Source organism: Hylobates moloch, unplaced genomic scaffold, assembly GCF_009828535.3.
Source record: "Hylobates moloch isolate HMO894 unplaced genomic scaffold, HMol_V3 SCAFFOLD_17, whole genome shotgun sequence".
Taxonomy (NCBI): domain Eukaryota; kingdom Metazoa; phylum Chordata; class Mammalia; order Primates; family Hylobatidae; genus Hylobates; species Hylobates moloch.
The window spans coordinates 67,846,889-67,860,709 of record NW_026652292.1 but is presented as its reverse complement, the minus strand read 5'-3'; the positions used below and the strand labels follow the sequence as shown (position 1 = coordinate 67,860,709).

Below are 13,821 nucleotides of genomic sequence, written 5' to 3'. Positions count from 1 at the left end.
TACTTTTTATCTTTATATATATATATATCATATATATATGTTTTATTGATTTGAATTGACACATAATTGTACCTATTTATGGGGTCCGGCGTGATGTTTCCATACATGTATACATATACACATTGTACAGTAATCAGTGTAATTAGCCTATTCACCACCTCAAACACTTGTCTTTGTGGTGACAACATTCAAAATATTCTTTTAGCTGTTCTGAAATGTTACCATTAACTATAGTCACCCTATTGTGCAACAGAACACAAGAAGTATTCCTCCTACCTAACTTTGTACCTGTTGATCAACCTCTCTCCATCCCTCTCCCCACAGTGTTTTCCAGCCTCTGGTAATCACTATTCTACTCTTTACTTCTATGAGATCGACTTTATTTAGATTCCACATGAGTGACAGGTACACATATTATATTTGTCCTACTGTGCTGGACTTATTTCATTTTACTTAATGTCCTCCAGTTTCATCCACGTTGTTGAAAATGAGAGGATTTCATTTTTTATTGGCTGAAATAGTATTCCACTTTGTATATATACCACATTTAAAAAATCCATTCATCTGCTGATGGACATTTAGGTTGATCCTGTAATCTTGGCTATTACAATTCAGCAGTTTTCTCTGTATTCAGAGTTGTGCAACCATCACAATTTTAGAACATTTTCTCCACCCTAGAAAGAAATCCTGCACCCTTGGGCGACTGCTCTCCCTTGTCCTATGACTCCTGGCCTTTGGCAACCAGTAATCTACTTTCTATGCCTATGGATTTTCCTATTCTAAACATTTCATACAAATAGAATCATGTATTTGGTCTTTTGTGACTGGCTGCTTTTACTTAGCACAATGTTTTTAAGGTTCACTCATGTTGTATCATGCATCAGTACTCCTTTTTATTGTTGAATACTATGCCATTGTATGGATATACAATATTTTACTTATCCTTTCTTCAGTTAATGGACATTTGGGTTGTTTGCACTTCTTGGCTATTATGAATAATGCTGTTGTAAACATTTGTGTACAAGTTTTTGTGTGGACATGTTTTCGATTCTCTTGAGTAGGTTCCTCGGAGTAGAACTGTTGGGTTATATAACTGGATGTGCAACCTTTTGAGGAACTTCAGGCTGTTTCCAAAGGGGTTGCATCATTTTATATTCTTACCAGCAATGTATCAGGGGTCCAAATTTTCTGCATCTTTGTCAACACTTATTATATCTTTTAGATTCTAGCCATCCCTAGTGGATGTGAAACAATGTCTTTCTTTTTCTTTGTTTTCTCCTCTCCTTTCCTTCCCTTTCTCTCTTTCTTTCAAGAGGGAGTTTCACTCTTGTTGCCCAGGCTGGAGTGAAATGGCACAATCTCAGCTTGAACCTCCGCCTTCCAGGTTCAAGCGATTCTCCTGTTTCAGCCTCCCAAATAGCTTGGATTACAGGCATGTACCACCACGCCCAGCTGATTTTTTTGTATTTAATAGAGATGGGGTTTCACCATGTTACTCAGGCTGGTCATGAACTCCTGACCTGAGGTGATCCACCCACCTTGGCCTTCCAAAGTGATGGGATTACAGGTGTGAGCCACCACACCTGGCCTGTTTCTTTTGTAAGTTTTAATTTTGTGGTTACTGAGTATGGGATACATGAGACATTTTGACACAGGTATACAATTGTATAACGATCACATCAGGGTAGACGGGGCATCCATCACTTCAAGAATTTATCCTTTGTGTTGCAAACAATATAATTATATTCAGTTATTTTAAAATGTACAATTAAACTGTTGTTGACTACAGTCATCCTGTTGTGCTATCAAATACTAGATCTTATTAATTCTACTTTTTTGTACCCATTAACTATCCCCACTTCCTCCTTACCCCACCCCCCACTATCCTTCTCAGCCTCTGGTAACCATCCTTCTACTATCTCCGTGAGTTCAACTGCTTTAATTTTTAGCTCCCACAAGTAGATAAGAACATGAAAAGTTTGTCCTTCTGTGCCTGATTTATTTTGCTTAACATAATGACCTCCAGTTCCATCCATCTTGTTGCAAATGAAAGGATCTCATTCTTTATTATGGCTGAATAGCACTCCATTGTGTATATGTATCACATTTTCTTTATCCATTTGTCTGTTGATGGACACTTAGGTTTCTTCCAAATCTTGGCTATTGTGAATAAAACTGCAATAAATAGGGGAGTTCAGACATCTCTTTGATATACCGATTTCCTTTTTTTTTTTTTTTTTTTTTTAGGGTATATACCTAGCAATGGGATTGCTGGATCATATGGTGGCCCTATTTTTAGTTTTTTGAGTAACCTCTGAACTGTTCTCCACAGTGGCTGTATTAATTTACATGAGTCTTTATCTTCTGATGCTGTTGTTTGATTCAATTATCTTATTAGGGGTGGAAAAACAGTAATATTTTAAGTCTATTATGCCTTCCATATTTATTAGCCAACATTCTTCAAGAATTTTCTTTAAATGATTTGGTTGTCCTGAAACACAATTTGTATAGAAAAAGCAAGATAAATGCTTAACACTTTCCTTTAATTGCTAATTTTCACAGTAAAGAATTGGTGTGGTGTGTACCTCCAATAGAGACTACTAACTCTGGGGGACACCTTCAGTTTCTGGTACTCATAAATGAGTACATTTTAAAACATTCAATATTTTTTATTCCACTGAAATTGTTCTTCTACTGATGATCAAATATTTTCGTATTTGACCACCTGGGAACCTTTAACATTGACTCCTGTATTCTTTTAACAAATTCGTCTTTGGGCTTCCTTGCCTGCTAGCACAAGATATTCCAGGCTCATCTCGTACATTTCCTAGTCCAAACCTGAAGTCCAAAGAGGCCTGCCTCCTTTCAAAGGGAAATAATGTTTACAGACCACACTCCAGGTTTAGGTTCAATGCCACTGAGTTTTCATTACTTATAGGCTATTTCAGTGATTAGACGAGGAAATGTGTATTTTTGAAAATAATTCATGGTTTGCACTGCATTTCCAATCCACATGTAATATAAGGTTTTTTACTTGATGTTGCTTGTTTTTTCTCTTACACTGAAAATACTGGTTTCCTAATGATGTTAATAGGATTACATATTTGATTTGTTCTACAGACTCAAAAAATAATGATAACATTATTACTAGTATTACTAAAAAAAAGGTTTAAGGGTTCCTTAAAGTATTTTTTTGCCCTTAGAATATATTCTATTGCCCTTGGAATGTATTTCACTAAGAATGTATAGTCAAAATGCTGGGTAAAATCACTTGATATAATTCTTTTTTCAATGTTATGTTACTAACATTATGTTACTAATTTGACCCAGCCAGGTTTACTTGTTATATTCTACTTCAAGTTTTTGGGATTGCTCTACTTTAAAAAAAATGTTTATCCTTTGGAATATACAGAATATTTACATAAAACTCAATAACAAGTTCTGTTGAGAGCACTTTCATTCCTGTCTCATCTGCCTCATTTACTTCATCACGTTCTTGGTAACCACACTCATTGTCATTAGTTTTTGGCTTATCTTCCCTGCTTTTCTACACAAAACAGAGCATGTAATATATGTATTTCTGCATCTTGCTTTTTATTACCTAACAAGAAAACCTGGAAATTCGCTATCAAGAGATCATTCTCACCTTTTTTTTTTGATGTTTGCCTTCCATTGTGTGGATATAAATAATTTAACTAACCAAGACACTACTGATGGATATTTGGATTATTTCCAATGTCCTGCTATTACAAATAATGTCCCGCTATTACAAATAATGTCCCAGTGAATCACCCTGAATGCGTATCATTCTATATTTGTGCAGGTGTAATTAAAGGCTTGATTCCCTGAAATGGGATTGCTAGGTCAAAGGACAAACGCTTATAAAATGTAACAGATACTGTCAATTCCTCCATAAGGACTGCACCAGTTTGTATTTCCACAGTAATGCATGAAAATGTCTGTTGCTTAACAGCTTTGACAAACAGGGTATATAGCTAAACTTGAATTCTTATCAGTGTGACAGATGTGAATCACATGAGTATGGTTGAGAGTATTTTCCTACGTTTAAGGGCTTTTAAAATTTCTTCTATGAACTGACAGTATAATTATGCTCATTTTTCTATCAGGTTGTTGATATTTTACATTTCAATTTTTTGAAACTCTTAATAGATTAGAATCATTCATTTTTTATTTTATAAGGTGCAAATATTTTTTCACAGACTGCCACTGTCTTTTGATTTTTCTAATACTGCTTTCTTCTGTGTCATGCAGAAGTTTCTTTTGTTTATATATTGGAATTTGGAATTTATCACTTTCTTATTGTTAAGGGGATACTCTAGCTAAGATAGAAATGATGAACACGGGGCAAGCCAAAAAAAACAAGAATATGTGAAGGCAGAGTAACCCAGGCAAAGGGATCAGCAATGCTGAAGGCCCTGAAGTAGAGTGGGCTTGGCAAGTGTCAGACATAGACAGTGTGACTTACACCTAGGCCAAGAAGAGAAGGAAATGGAACAAGTCCAGAGAGGTAGGCAGGAACAAAATCTTGGCAGAACCTAGTAAGTCATTAAAAGAAATGTAAATTTTGTTCTTAATGTAACAGAAAACCAAGAGGAAGATTAAATACAAAATATCAGCTTTATTACAACTGGGCATAAGAACCCAATTTTGGCATATTGATAACTTCAAGGTTATAAAGTAGGTATGAAAGTCATCTCTTTGGGGAGAGAATACTTGGAGAAATTGCAAGGGAAAAGAAAAAACCAAGAATTGACACTTGGAAACCCACAGGGTTGGTGATCAACTTTATATCATATGAGTACTTAACACAAACTGCTTCATGCACAAAATTATTTAAAATATTATATAAAATTACTTTCAGACTGCTTGTATAAGGTGTATATAAAACAAATGAATTTTCCGTTTAGCCTTGGGCCCCATCCACAAGATATCTTATTATGTACATGCAAATATATTCCAAAATAAGATAAAAATCCAAAATCTGAAACGCTTCTGGTCCCAAGCATTTCAGATAAGGAATACTTAACCCATATAACAAATTTTTGTAAAAAATTGAATGGCAACAGAGGACACTAATTTTTTTTTCTTTTTCTTTTTGCTTTATATACCTAATAATTAAGTTAGTCAAGTGACATTTTAGATAGTAGCATTTATGGAACTTCTGAATTTAAAAAGTGCACTTTTTAAAAAAATGACATTCTTTACAAAACGGAAAAAAGAAAAATCCAGCTTATATATACTGTAACAATTTTATTTCTTCACATTCTATAATCTCACCTTATTAAAAAAGCTTTGAACAATCTCTTGGTTTTCACCTGACTGAGGCAATTTTCATACAGTTCCTCAAATATATCTGATACATCCCTGCCCTGAGTTTTGATATTTTGTATTTATATTTGATATTTCTTCTGACTTAAATGCCCCGACCTTAGATCTTCATATGGAAGACTTCCTCTCATTATTCAAGTCTCAGCCCAAACTCACTTCTTTATGGAGGTCTTCCTGACCCATCTTATCTAAAATAACCCTCCCAGTCACTTTTGATACCTTGCTTAGTGATTCTTTTGTAAAATTATGAGCATGCTGACAGGCATATTTGGAAAAAGTAACAATTAACTTCTGGAAATGAAAAGTATAATGACAAATTAGAAACTCAAGACACAGGTTAAATCGTGATTAAAATAGCTTGAAAGAGAATTAGTAAATTGGGAAATATTTCTGAATCAACTAATCATGATATTACACAGAAACAAAGAGATGGAAAATGTGAAAAGGAAGACGTAGGGAGGATAAAATAAGAAGATCCAAAATATGTCTCAATGGATTTTGACAGGAAATAAAAGTGAGAATAAAAATATATTTGAACAGATAATGGCTGAAAAATGTCCACAATTGATGAGATTTCTCCTTAGTTTTAGGAAACATATAACTCTTAAGTAGAATAAAGAAAGGAAATCTTCTTCCCCTGTCACCTCATCAAACTGCTTGTTACCCCTGCTGCCTTGCTGGATTGTGACCCGTGCTGCCTTATTGGATTGCTGGAATGTAGACAGAAATGTATTGTTCTTTTTTTTTTTTTAAAAAAATGTAATTGCCACTTGATAAGGACAGAACATTACTCTAGTTTCATGTTTAACCTGAATTAAATATATTCTGTGGCTTATATGAAGAAAAAAAAAAGAAATCTGCTTCCAATCATATCCAAGACAATCTGCAGAATACCATAAACAAAACAGGGAGAGAAAGAGCGAGAGAGAGCCCAAAAGTAGAGTGTGTAAAGTTACCTATAAGGAAAAGACTATTAGTTGGCAGTCACAACAATCGTACCAAACAGATAATTACATACCTAGAGAAAACATCTTTTAAGAACGAAAGTGAAAAAGAAAATGAAATTAAAAAAAAAAAACAAAAAACCCTGAGAGTTTATTATCAATAAACCCTTATTTAAGGAATGTCTGATCCCAGAAGAACATGTGAAATATAAGAAGAAATGATAAGCAAAAGAGATGATAATCATGTATGTAATTCTCAACAAAAATTGATGATATAAAACAAATGGTTGTGTTTCAGTTGTGACGTCACCAGAAGGGAAACACAGCACTAAATATAGCTGTAAGTGTCAGGGCAGGTGACTCTAAATTTCTTATATTAACTATACCTTTAAAACCTTCTAAGGTAACTACAAACTTAATAGCAGTACAGTATATAACTTCAAAGTAAGCAAAGAAAGAAAAGTGAGGAAACGCAATCCAGAAGAAAATAAGGAGGAAAAAAAAGCATAACAAGACAAATAAACAGCAGATAAGATGGTTGAAACAAATAATTACAAGGGTAACAGATGCTACAAAACAATATAAGATATTATATAAAAATACAGTAAGAACCCCAAACTAAATACGAGTAAGAATAAGAATATCAATGTGTGTGTCTGTGTACATCCAATATGGGAGGTGTGGGGGAGGTTTTCCTAAGAAAGCAATGTTTAAAAGGAGACCTGGAAAAAAAATAAGTAATATGTATTTATAAAAAAAACTGGTTGGGGGTAGAAGGTAGCTTTTTTGTCAGTGTTCTGAGGTTCTGAGAGTGTATGACATATTTAAGAAAATGAGAAAAAGCCAATATGAAGACTAAAGAAAGAGAGACACAAGATGTGGCTGGATAGGTGGGCAGGGGCTGGTTCCTGCAGTTTAGGATTTTAGACGTTATCTAAAGGGCAATATGAAGCCATTAAAGGGTTTTCAGCAGGACAGCGTAGGCCTAGATCTGGAATTTTAAAGTATCACCTGTTTCTTCTACCTCTGCAGTCAGAGGAGATTAGATTAGAAGGGACACAGAACCATCTAGACATATGTTTCATTTTTCAGGTCGACTAAACTATGGCATCTTCCCAAGCATGGAATATAACATTTTCTTCCACATGTTTTTAGCCACAGAAAACAAAAGCTTGGCATAGAAAAACAAGATAGACAATTTCATTAGTGGACACAGAAACTTTTTTGAACTGAACTTTAAAAACTGTTTAGTGATTTCCAAACAGAATTACAAAACTTAATTTATAAACCACATAATTAAGCATACATAACATCATAAAACTATATGTGACTCTCTTACACATAGTAACACCTACCTTAATCACAGCCAAGAAAGCAGAACAGTGGTGGCAGCAGCAACAAAGGATACTTAATGACTACTAAATAAGCGGCTGAAATTCATATATTTTATTCAATATAGTCTCTCAAATAGTCACTTGAAGCCTACCTAGTATTAGTCCTATACTAGAAGTTATGGATTCCAAAGTTTACCCTACTGATAACATTTTGAAGTAATTAAAAAAAAATCTTACTTATCTCTTGCTAATTAAGAGAAAATAATCCTAAAATTTTCAAATCATTACATAGTGGTGCAATAGTTAATGTCCATTATCATGACACAATGTTCCACACGGCATTTTAAAAAGTACTAAAAAGTATGTTTCAGAATATTTTCCAACCAAAATGTTTAAAATAGAAAATTTCACTGCAGAAACGCCCTAAATGCAATGGTCAAGTCTCAACTCTCATTTTAGTCATCAGTGGCATTTGAGGATGGTGAAGATTTTTAATTTAATAAATAAATCCAATATACCGTGTACCATACCAAGCAGTGGAGACACAAAAGCGAAAAAAGACAAGTTTCCGGCTCCCAAAGGCAGATAAACATGCAAACAATTACAATGCATTGAGAGGTTTACTATAATGAAAGTTCTACCAGAATACTCGTTGGATCTTATGGTAGAAAACTGCATTAACAAAGTTAATGAAGTATTCCATCTCTGCCCAATCTGATCTTGTTCTGTATAGGATTGCCTATGCTTCATAGTTGTTACAGTAATGACAAAGGTCTCTAAGTTGCAAATTTCTTCTTGTACATTGGAATTTAGGAGTTTTTACTCTGGCCCTAGATTAAAACTGATATTTAAAAAATACATACTTGACACACTAATGTTATTTACATCTGTTTCTTAACTCAATGTACTAGGACAAAAAAGAATACTGGGTATGGGCAATGCATGCCTCACCTTTCTACGAGTTTCTGAGGCTCGGAGTATTTATACAAATCTAAATAATTTAAAATGCACAAAGAAATATCCCCAAATATTTGAAATGCCTGGATAGAAAGTACAATGGAGAGGAAAATAGGCATGTTTTCCTTAGGGTAACCATATTTTAAGTGAGTGTAGAGTTTGTGAAAGAGAAGGCAATGACAACGAGGAAGACGGAAACTGACTTATGAAGAACAATTAAGGAAGTTGAAAAGATTTGTACAGTAAACAGACATTTGAAGAAACCTAATAGTTTCAACAAACATTTACAGCATTACTATGTCAAAGGACTAGAGTTTCTCATATTGCTGCAGAAAGAAAAACAAAACAAGACGGAAGAAAACCCTAAAGGTTATCATGGAAAAGGGAAGTCTTGGAGACATAGTAATTTTTACAAGTATTTACAGTAAAGTAAAACACGGTTGCAGATGAAAAAATATAAAACAATGAGTATATTCTTCATAGATATGAGCTTAACTATTAGAGTTGTCAAAGATTTTCAGTAAATACTTATTCACTCAGAGGCTGAACTACCATCTCTTATAATATAGAATAAAAGAATCCTATATAGGGAAGGAGGCTAGGCAAGATATTCTTATAAGTATCTTTTTTTTTGCTTATTTGCCTATTCCAATATCTTCTTCTGAGACTTGTCTTTGCCTATTTTTCTTATCAGTTGTCTGTCTCACTGGCAGGAGTTTTGTTAGTTGAATGCTTGCTAGATATATCAGTTACACATGAGGCTTGACATTTCATTTTCTTCAGTGACTTTATACTTAAGTTTTAGATTTGAGTATAGTCAAATATACAAAATTGTTATATGGACTGTGATTCTTGCATTTTAAGAACTTCTTCTCTATTTTGAATTAAGATATTATCCTATAATTTCCTCTCTTTTAGTTTTGCTTTTCACATTTAGCTTTTAAAAAAAACCCAACTAGAACTATTTTTATGAGTGGTGTAAGGTAGGGATCCGCCCCTTATCCCCCTTTTGGGTAATCAATTGCCCTGGAACTATTTATGAATACGGTATCTTTCCCCGTGATTTATAATGACATTTCTGTCTTGCACTAAGATTCCACTAATGTTTGGGAGCTTCTAGGCTTACTGATCTGTCCTACTTATTTTCATCCTGGCCAATAGCACCCTGGTTTAATTACTGCACTTAATAAGTGCTGCTACATTTAGCAAGACTTTATTTACCACCTTGACTTGGTTATTCTTGGCTCTTTAAGTCTTGCTTGTAAATTTTAGGATCAGCAAGCCACATTTAACAATAAATCCTGTCAGAATTCTGCCTGGAATGACATTGAATCTGTAAGCATCAGTCCTCACATTCATTTAAAGTATAATCATTCATTTTGCTGGTCTTCTTTTACTTCCTTTAACATATTTTTATAATATTCTCCATAAGACCTGATATAGTTTATCCATTTCATTCTTAGGCATTTCACTGTTTTTCCTGTTGTTGCAGCTATTGCAAATGTAACTTTTTTAAAACTAGATTTTCTAATTGGGTGGCTGAGTAAGGAACTCTCATCAAATGTTTAAAACTGACGATAGTGTGCATTTTTTGTGTTATCTTTTATTTTAAATCTTTAGGTTATAATGTCTTTGGTAGTGGAAGTGCCCATCTATTATTCTTTGTTTGATAAGCCCTTTTTATCATAAATATGTCAGCTTTTGTAGAATAATTTTTTTGTATCTATTAGGATATAATTTTTAACTTAGAAAATGAAGAAAATTTTTCAAATGCTTAGTCATCCATGCCTCCTTAGTCATTATTATGTTCTTATACCTCACTACTGCAGATTATTTATTAAGGATTTTTGCATCTAGGTAAGTTGAAATATTTCTTTCTTTTGCTATCTTTGTCTGGTTCTGGTATCAATATTATAGCGACATTTCTTTTTTTTTCCTACTCTTTGAAACAGAGTAGAAAAAAAGGAAAGCACAAAATAGGAATTATCTGTTGCTTTAAGAGTGTATAAAGTTACCTATAAAACCATTTGGCATGGAGAATTTCATAAACTTATGGTTTATACTATCCATAAATGTATCTACATCATTTATGGATAGATATCTATTGGATTTATGGATTGTCATCTAATTTGAATAAAGTAACTCACCAAATAAAAAACTGGCTTAAATGAGTATTGTTAAAAAATTACACAGTGAGAATAATATGAAAAATGTAAGCACTAGCAAATAGCCACATAAAGGCATAACTGACACTGCTACCACTAGTATGAGCTCTTCACTGACTATACTATGAAGTAAAAACAGCGAAATCAGGCCAAAAAAAGGTTAAATTCTTAAGGAAGCTATGTGACATATGGGTTTACACTATCATTGTTAATGAAACTCTTCTAAAGTATATTATCATTCAATAAGATACTGGCAGTGAAGTCATCATGATTAGCAAGACATTTAAAAATTGTTTATAACATCTTTAATTAAATCCTAAAATATTTATAGAAAGATTAGTACACATATGTGTTGGTACATATACACACATCCATATGTACACACAAATGCATCAAAGGGTATGTGCTTCATTTTTCCTTGTTTGGTGTGCAAATAGACAAATTTTAAGAAACTGCCAATCCATACCATGGCAGAATGGTTTCATAAAATAAAATCTGATCTTGTTACTCTCAGTCTGGTAGCTTTCTATGACCCCAAGAAAAGTCAAAATTTGGTCCCTACCTACTTCTTTAGCTTCATCTACCATCACTCTTCCCCGTGCCCTCTACACCTCAAACCACATTAAACTAAATAATTTCTATCCTCAAGAAGACTAGAATCACATATGACAAGAAGTCATCCAAAAACTTAAAAATATCAAGAAGACTAGTTATAGATTTATATCCATTATCACTACTCTTTCCAACCTCAGGATTTTCACATATTTTTGCACTCTGTTTAGACTATTACAATAATTTAAATAATTACATGACTTGCGTTCTACATATACATGATCTGTCTTGCCACTTAACTTCATAGAATCAAAGATCTAAGGACTGGAAATTTACTTTTAAAATGCTTTTTTTTTTTTGAGACGGAGTCTTGCTCTGTCGCCAGGCTGCAGTGCAGTGTCACACAGGCTGAAGTGCAGTGGCGCGATCTTGGCTCACTGCCACCTCTGCCTCCCGGGTTCAAGTGATTCTCCTGCCTCAGCCTCCCGAATAGCTGGGACTACAGGCATGCGCCACCACGCCCAGCTAATTTTTATATTTTTAGTAGAGATGGGGTTTCACCATGTTGGCCAGGATGTCGATCTCCTGACCTCGTGATCCACCCACCTCGGCCTCCCAAAGTGCTGGGATTACAGGTGTGAGCCACCATACCTGGCCAAAATGCCATCTATTCTAACCACTCATCTGATGCTTTTCAATACCTCCAATGACGAGGCAATCAGGGAATCATTCCTTCTTTCCTTAACAATTTCCTTATAAATATTCTCTTATCTAGACCTGAAATCTGTTTCCCTCTAACCTCTAGCTAGTGATCCTAACTCAACTCATTGGACCATTCACAGAAAACTCAGTCCTATGTTACTGTAACAGCCATACAAGTATTTATAGATCACTATCACGTTACTTCTAAGGCTTCTTCTGTGGTGATAACGAATGGGAGGTAGAGAGTACGGTGAGAGTAGTATTTGAGAATCTTTCATGAGTTTGTTACTAAATATTTAATTCTCACATTGTTCCAATGGGTCCATTATTATTATGGCCAAATTACAATTGAAGGAATTAAAGGTCTGACAGGTAACATTACTTATTCAAGTAACTTAAGTAAGTAGCAGAGCTGGGATTTCAACCACTAGTCTGTCACATACCAAAGCCTATGTTCTTGTCTCTTCAGAAATCCCCAAAAGGAGAGGAGATATAAGGGAATATAAGGCATGGAAAAGCAAATTAAAAAAATTCTAAAAATCCTCTATTTTCTGAGTTCCAAAATTCTATGTACTGATATTTTTTTCCTTAAGCCTTCACAGGTGTCCAAACCTTTGATTGAGAGGATTTTTTTTTTACTTATCTGTGGTGGCAGATATCATAAAAATAACACGAGGAACCCCCGCACCGGCTTTTTAAAGCTCATCAGCTATAATCAGTGTTAGTGTATTTTATGTGTGGCCCAACACAATTCTTCTTCTTCCAGTGTAGCCCAGGGAAGCCAAAAGGTTGGACACCCATGAGATATCATTCTTATCTTTTGACATTTCTTTCTTTGTCTTATAAGCTATTATCTTAAAATTTGTCAGATATTGTCACATAAATACTTGCAACCTAGTATTAGGGAACAAAAAAGAAAAATTATTCCCATTATTTCAGCCCCTCTAAATTTTAATCTGATTTACACACTGAAAAGACTATCTTCAAACACTAACTAGTATATTCTTCTTCTTTTTTTTAAGAGATAGAGTTTCACTCTTGTTGCCTAGGCTGGAGTGCAATGGTATGATCTCGGCTCACTGCAACCTCTGCCTCCTGGATTCAAGCAACTCTCCCACCTCAGCCTCTCGAGTAGCTGGTATTACAGGCATGTGCCACAAGGCCCGGCTAATTTTGTATTTTTAGTAGAGACGGGGTTTCTCCATGTTGGTCAGGCTGGTCTTGAACTCCCGACCTCAGGTGATCCACCCGCCTCGGCCTCCCAAAGTGCTGGGATTACAGGTGCGAGCCAGCGTGCCTGGCCTAACTGGTATATTCTTCTTAAGAGCCCCAAACTAACATCACTGCCTTCTGGAATCAAATTTAATGATGACTTTTTTCTTATGGCTTCAAAGACTGACAATACTATTCCTAGTCCATATTAACAAAAGCTACCTAAATTGTCCTTTGTTCTGATAAACACTTAAGTCCTTTGCACACACTTAAAAGGCTCTTCTTCTTGCCTTTCCTCTGTAAAGTTATGGTTCTCTTTTAATTAAACTCTGTAAGTCCAACATGGTCTTCATCATTCAGGTTCCTTATGACAAATGTTTCTCCATACAGTTAGTTACATGATAACATTATATTTCTCACAGATATTCCATTTCCTCTGTTCCCAGTTACATTATAAACAACTGGAAGATAAATAATCTATTTTTTTCTCACTTAAATACAAAAAAAAACCGAACAAGCAAGTGCTTACTGTTTTCAGCTGTCCACTATAAAAATAATTATTTCTTATAAACATCTCTTTATTTATATCCTTTATTTATTTATATG

The 13,821-nt window shown here is 34.4% G+C and overlaps 1 protein-coding gene across 9 annotated transcripts in view; it reads right to left on the bottom strand.

Annotated features, from left to right (window-relative positions):
• LCORL (ligand dependent nuclear receptor corepressor like) overlaps positions 1-13,821 on the bottom strand; it is a 186,430-nt gene that overhangs the window by 52,039 nt on the left and 120,570 nt on the right. The gene's annotated exons all lie outside the window — the stretch shown is intronic.